We start from the raw sequence: 6,000 nt of genomic DNA on the forward strand, positions 1-6,000 counted from the left end.
CACATGTGCAGGGTATAGTGTTTCTCCTCTCACCTCAACTGCGTTGATTATTAACCTAAACATATGTTCCAGTGCAGCAATTTTCATGTCATGGGTCCAGCCCCTTTCTGGCAAGATCTCGGGGCTGGGGCTCCAGTCCCATTTAGGGAATTATGAAACACTTTTAAAAGCGTCCCCTCCCAAACAGGTTGATGATTTTAGCTTTTCCATGTTAAAGCTCATCGAATTGATACTTTCCCAACATAATGCTAATTTTAAGACACCATCAAATAACTCCGCAGATACATATTGAAAAGCATATTTTAATGGTTTTTGTTTGTTCTGGCATCATAGGAACCCAGGACAATTAAATTAAAAAGCGACTTTTAAAAGTTAGAGATTGCCTTTTGAAAGCTTATTAAAATCAGCATGTTCCGTGTCTGTCTCTGAATTAGCTCTTGCTACTTGATTGCCATCATTAAAAGTAGCTGTTTGGGTGCTGTTCTCTGCCATGGTTCAGGCCCTTCCTCAAAGCCAGTCCTGACTGGTTATCAACCTGAAACCTCTTTTTCATTGAAATTAAACACACACACACACACACACACACACACAACATCATTCCAGCCCAGGAAAGAGGCAGTCACCAAAACGAGAAATAGCACCCTCAGATGCTGGCAACCTTACACCAGGAGAGACCAACAGGTAAAATCACTGCAGCCACATCCAAAACACACCCAGGGAAAAGAAAAATCACAACCACAACCCAGAAGCAGCCCATGGATTACATTTCGCGAATGCCTTAAAAACAAATGTTTAAACAGTTTCCTGAAACAGTGCAGGAAACCCGGGCATGCTCCACTGGGCCGCAGGGACAACGGTCCATTGCGATGTAAAACACGCTGGAGGATAAAAAGGTGCTTTTTGTTACCATTTTATCAAAGCTGTTCATCTCCGAACTGCAGGCAGCATTTTGCTGGAATGGCAGATATTTCTCTGTCCAGGCTCCTTTGTTTGTGCATCTCATTTGCATATATTTATCTCCAGCTGAGGGTGCTTTCTGCTCATTAAGGACTCCCTTCACATTATTTCATAAGCCAGCTGCTAAGAGGGATTTCACCTGTGGTGACTGAGAAAAGAGGGGTGAAAAAAAAACCCCGAAATTCTTCATGGAAAAAAAAAGGAAATCTTCAGAGTCTCTTCCCCTATAAATGGGCACCATTTGTGTTAAACAGCCTCTTGTCATGATAGATGCCTCCGGAGGTCAGGGGTTAAAGTTGATTTGAAGGTCAGCAGTAAAACAACAGACAAACCAGACGCCAAACTGGTTCCTTAGCTGTCGGTGGGAGCTGCGGTACAAACAGGTCTTGAACCTTTTTCAACCTCTAATAAAACAGGGGATGAATCTGAAGTGGATCAACCAGGCCCCTGAGGCAGCGGCACAGAAAAACACAAATAATATCAATATCAGGCAGCCACAGGGAAACAATGGGGCATTTCTCCGTGCTACATGCATGCTGCTATTGTTTCAAGGGCTGGGAATTAATTCCACTTATTTATTTAAGGCGTGTCAACTCACTGCCTAAACCTGTTTCAGTGTCAAGATGAATAAAACTTTTATGGCTCATAAAATAGAGCTATTCATCTCAATGTTCTTTGTGGTGCGTGTTTTTTTTTTCTTCTTTTCTTTCTGGCATACTGAGCTAGGCCTCTGCTCCTAAATGGTTACATCTGAACCCACTGCTGCTGCGATCCACACCATATTAGAGGAAAAAATTATTTCCCTGGCAAATGGATCTCAACAGAAATGACATAGGAAAGCATCTTAGCTGTGATGTAATAGTCCCCCAATTCCCCCTAAATACGCCTCATGCAGTTGCATCTGTGTTGAGCATGCATTATTTACAAAGCGGAAGTTTGTTATGTCAGAGAAAAGTTCAAAACTGATAGCAATAAAAAAAAACTAGTTTTCTAGAATATTACCTATTTCATTTTACTTGAGTAAATGTGATCTTGTTAGGGTAGCCCTTTCCCACTCACCATTTTTTTTTTTTTTACCCAAGTTTTTACTGTTGGATAGTCAGCTTGCATCCATGTATCAATCAAACGCCTCCTTTAGCTCTATGGATCTGAATTTTATGTTTAACTTTAAACATAAAATACCAAACATGGGTGGCAAAGAAAATGCATCGTAGTGCCTTTTGTATAATAAAGTTCTTCAAAGTTCAGTTGTAGAATGAATTGTATTTTGGGTCTCTGACTAATGATATTAATAAACACTATAATACCGATAAGCCAGTTAACACTTCTGAAGCATCACACACAGTGCGAAGCACATGCATTTTCTCATGCAAGTATTACTGATACTTCAACCCTGACCGCATGAACCCATGTGGAATGGGATGTAATAATAACCCTCTTCATTACCCAGGACGTATCTTCGCTAAAACAAAAAGTTCCAATCAAACAAATGTACGGTAATTATAGCAGATGCTTTCACAGGTAACTTTCTGGGCATGTGGTTGCCTCATATGGAGCTAAAATAAACAATGCCATGGTATTTCAGAAATTCTCCAACCACTTACCTCATGTACCTTGCAGCTCTGCTCCAGAGCAGTGGTCGACAAACTCATTAGTCAACAGAGCCAAATATCAATGGTACAACGACTGAAATTTCTTTTGAGAGCCAGGTTTCTTAAACTTAAACTTCTTAAACTTAAACGCCACCTCTTCAAAATAGACTCTCCCAGGCCGTGGTGTTTGGTGGAAGAGTCACACTTGAGGGGCCAAAGAGCCGCATGTGGCTCATGAGCCGCAGTTTGCTGACCATTGTTCTAGAGCACATGTGTCAAACACAAGGCCCGCGGGCCAAATCCGTCCCGCCAGGCCTTGCAATGTGGCCCGCACCGCGCTGTCATCACTGCACTCTGCTGCGTTTCCATCACAATGACAGTTTATGACTGTTCAGTAAACCATTCGGCCCGCGATTTAGGCTGGATTTTAGATTTTGGCCCCTTCTCTGATTGAGTTCGACACCCCTATTCTAGAGCAATGTAAATTGATTTGTGGATGATTCACTTACTATGGTGCCCCAGTTGCTTTGCTTTTGGAGGACCGCATTGAATAGTGTAGCTTTGACTCAGGATGCTGGATTGTTTCTAATTGAGCCAGTGAATAGGTCAGAGTTTTTCTCCAGGAACTCAAGTCTCTCCAGCAAGTGGATTATTTGAAAACGGCCCAAGGAGAAGTTGTGCTTTTGCGTCTTGCCCATGCGCACAGAGCAGCCCTGAGGAGAGGGTTCATTTTATGGGTGCCAGGCACCGCTCAAGACTTAATTGCTCTTCACTTTCCATTTGAACTGGAGCATGGACCAACCACTTTGCCTAGGGGTGGCCCATTTACCAAGCAGCCCTGTTTGAAACTGGAATTGCTTTCAAGTGGGCCACCAGGCCTTGAGAGAAATACTTGCACTCAAACATTGATTGGGATTTAGTAATCTGTGGCAATGTGTTCTCATTGAAGCACAGAGCAGGAGGTTTTTTTTCCCTTCTATGACCAATTACAGTTTTAAAAAATGCAAGCAGTCTTGCTTCACACAAAGAGCTCAACTTGTGGTTGGAGACATTTTCCAACTTATTAAATGTTATTTCATTTCATATCCCCATCTTTGCAAACCCTCTGCCTTCCCGGAGCGTTTTATAGCTCCCTTTGTGTCTGACGTATCAATTTTCTCTCAGACCTTCCGCATTCAACGTAACCTCCCTGTCACCCCGAACCTAGAACCTCCGAGCAACGAGACGAAAGCGGAACGACAGTGCGCTCCCTGCCAAGTCTGCGCCCAGGTCTCTCATTTTTCTTTTACGCTAATCTAATCGCTAATTCTTAAACTTGGCCAAATAGTTAAAAATGTTAAGTGCTAGCAAAGCCCTTTTACCTCCCCCTCATATCTGTCTCTGTTTATGGAACGGGCCCCGTTTCCTCCTCTTCTCCTCCAGCCCGGGGTCTCCGGGTCAGAACACTGTAAATACACACAGCCCTGGCAGACCCATAAATCTGAGCAAAGGGCAGGCTTATATATTCAGATAAGCGTGGTGAGGGCGGGGGCAGGGAAGGATGGAGAGCTAGCAGAGTCTGACACTCCACAGCCTGCTCCGAGAAGAGAACGAACAAGGCCGAGAACCTCTAATGGGGAAGGAAAGAAATATTTCTGCCTCGAAACATCCATCCTCATTTCTAATGGATGAGGTTGGCACTGCTTCCTGTTATTTTGTGTTTTAAACTTTTTCCACATTGCTTATGCTCCCATCCTCACCGAACATATTGTCTCGGAGCCAATCGAATTAAACACTGAATTTCATTTATTTGCAATGTCCTTTTTTTATTCTTAAGTGTATTTGCGTTTTGAACTTGGTGTATGTGTGGTGTGTGTGTGTGTGTGTGTGTGTGTGTGTGTGTGTGTGGTGTGAGTGATGTGAATTGGAGTCATTTTTTACCAGAAATTCTTCTGTACTGTAATTTTTCAAACCCAAGGTTTTTGACTAAATAACCATGTTATTAGTCACCACATTGAATCCCAAAGAAAAATATGTCTGAAGGAGTTGGGAATGACAAAGTGATAAATAAAAGGTTACATTATCCTCCAGTGCTCCAGGCTTCTACAGTGTTCCCAAGTCCAAGTGTTTCTGTAGGTGTTTAGAGCTCAGAATCGTCTGTGACTCCTCAAAGACCTCTTGGGAGATGTGCCCCCTGTGAACACAGACACTGTCACCATGAAAGGTCCTGAGGGGGGTGGCTGTGACTGAGGGCATACTTCCTATCGCGCCTCTGCCCTGATTCTTCTTTAGGTGCCATGAGCCACACCCCAACTTTGCCTTAGTCATCGAAGATGCTAGGAAAATGTGGCACTGGATGTATTTTCAACCAATATTATATATTTAATTACATACGCCTGTACATAATTGATTCTGATTCTCTAGGGTTTTCTTTTGGCTGATAGAAAACTGATTTTTAAAAAGAGGTTAATTTGTGTTCCTCAAAAGAGCTTCTTTCCTTGGATTGAGAAATTAGTGAAAATTCCACATAGGTAAGATAATTTTATGAGAAAAATTGCCAAGAGAATGATTGGGCTGGCAGCCCAGAGCATTTCCCCACACTCTAGCCTCCCCTTGGACAAATCCTTTAAGTGATGATCATGGTAAGAATCAGAGAGACATCAATCACACCGTCAAATCTCAGAGGGAAGGTAGGGGAGGGTGGGGGTAAGAGGGAGAGATCAACCAAAGGACTTGTGTGCATGCCTATAAGCCTAACCAACGGACGCAGACACCAAGGGGGTGAGGGCATGAGTGGAGGGGTGGGGTGGGGGCAATTGGGAGATAAGGACACATATGTAATACCTTAATCAATAAGAAAAAACAATAATTATTATCAGTTATTGAGCACTTACTTTTGAAGAACAATGTACTAGGTGCTTCAGAGACATATTAATTTAAGTCCTTACAACAAGTGGAGAATGAAATATTAAGGTCTCCCTTTATAAGTGGAAAAACGCTGGTTTGCAAAGGGAAGAAACTCAGCCGCAACATACATCTAAGTGTGGAATTTGAACATGAGTCTGGCACTCTGAGCTGCCTCTCATGGCCTGAGGTTCTGTGGGTTCAGGGTGAGGGTGCTGGATGGCATGGTGTCTATTTAGTGCTGATATCCCATTCCCGGATTGATTTTCTGCATTCTACACCAGTTCTTCTGAAGCCTACCAGCCCTGGCATTACCAACAGCTCCCCGGTGTTCTGGCCGGGCTCTTGGACCTTCTAGACCACCTGTCTGAGACTGAACTCCTGGGTCCCTCACCCGCTCTGCTTCTTTTCTGTGGTCCACAGAGTGCTTCCTCGGAGGACCCTCCCCTCCTCTCTGTGGTTCAAGCTAAAGGCTTTCTAGCCGCCTCGACTCTGTCCTGTCTCACGTACCATCAGCCAGCCTGGCAGTGTTGTGACATGTACAAGGGGGCATTTCAGTCCCACTCCC

This window comes from Pipistrellus kuhlii, unplaced genomic scaffold (genome assembly GCF_014108245.1).
Source record: "Pipistrellus kuhlii isolate mPipKuh1 unplaced genomic scaffold, mPipKuh1.p scaffold_m20_p_13, whole genome shotgun sequence".
NCBI lineage: Eukaryota > Metazoa > Chordata > Mammalia > Chiroptera > Vespertilionidae > Pipistrellus > Pipistrellus kuhlii.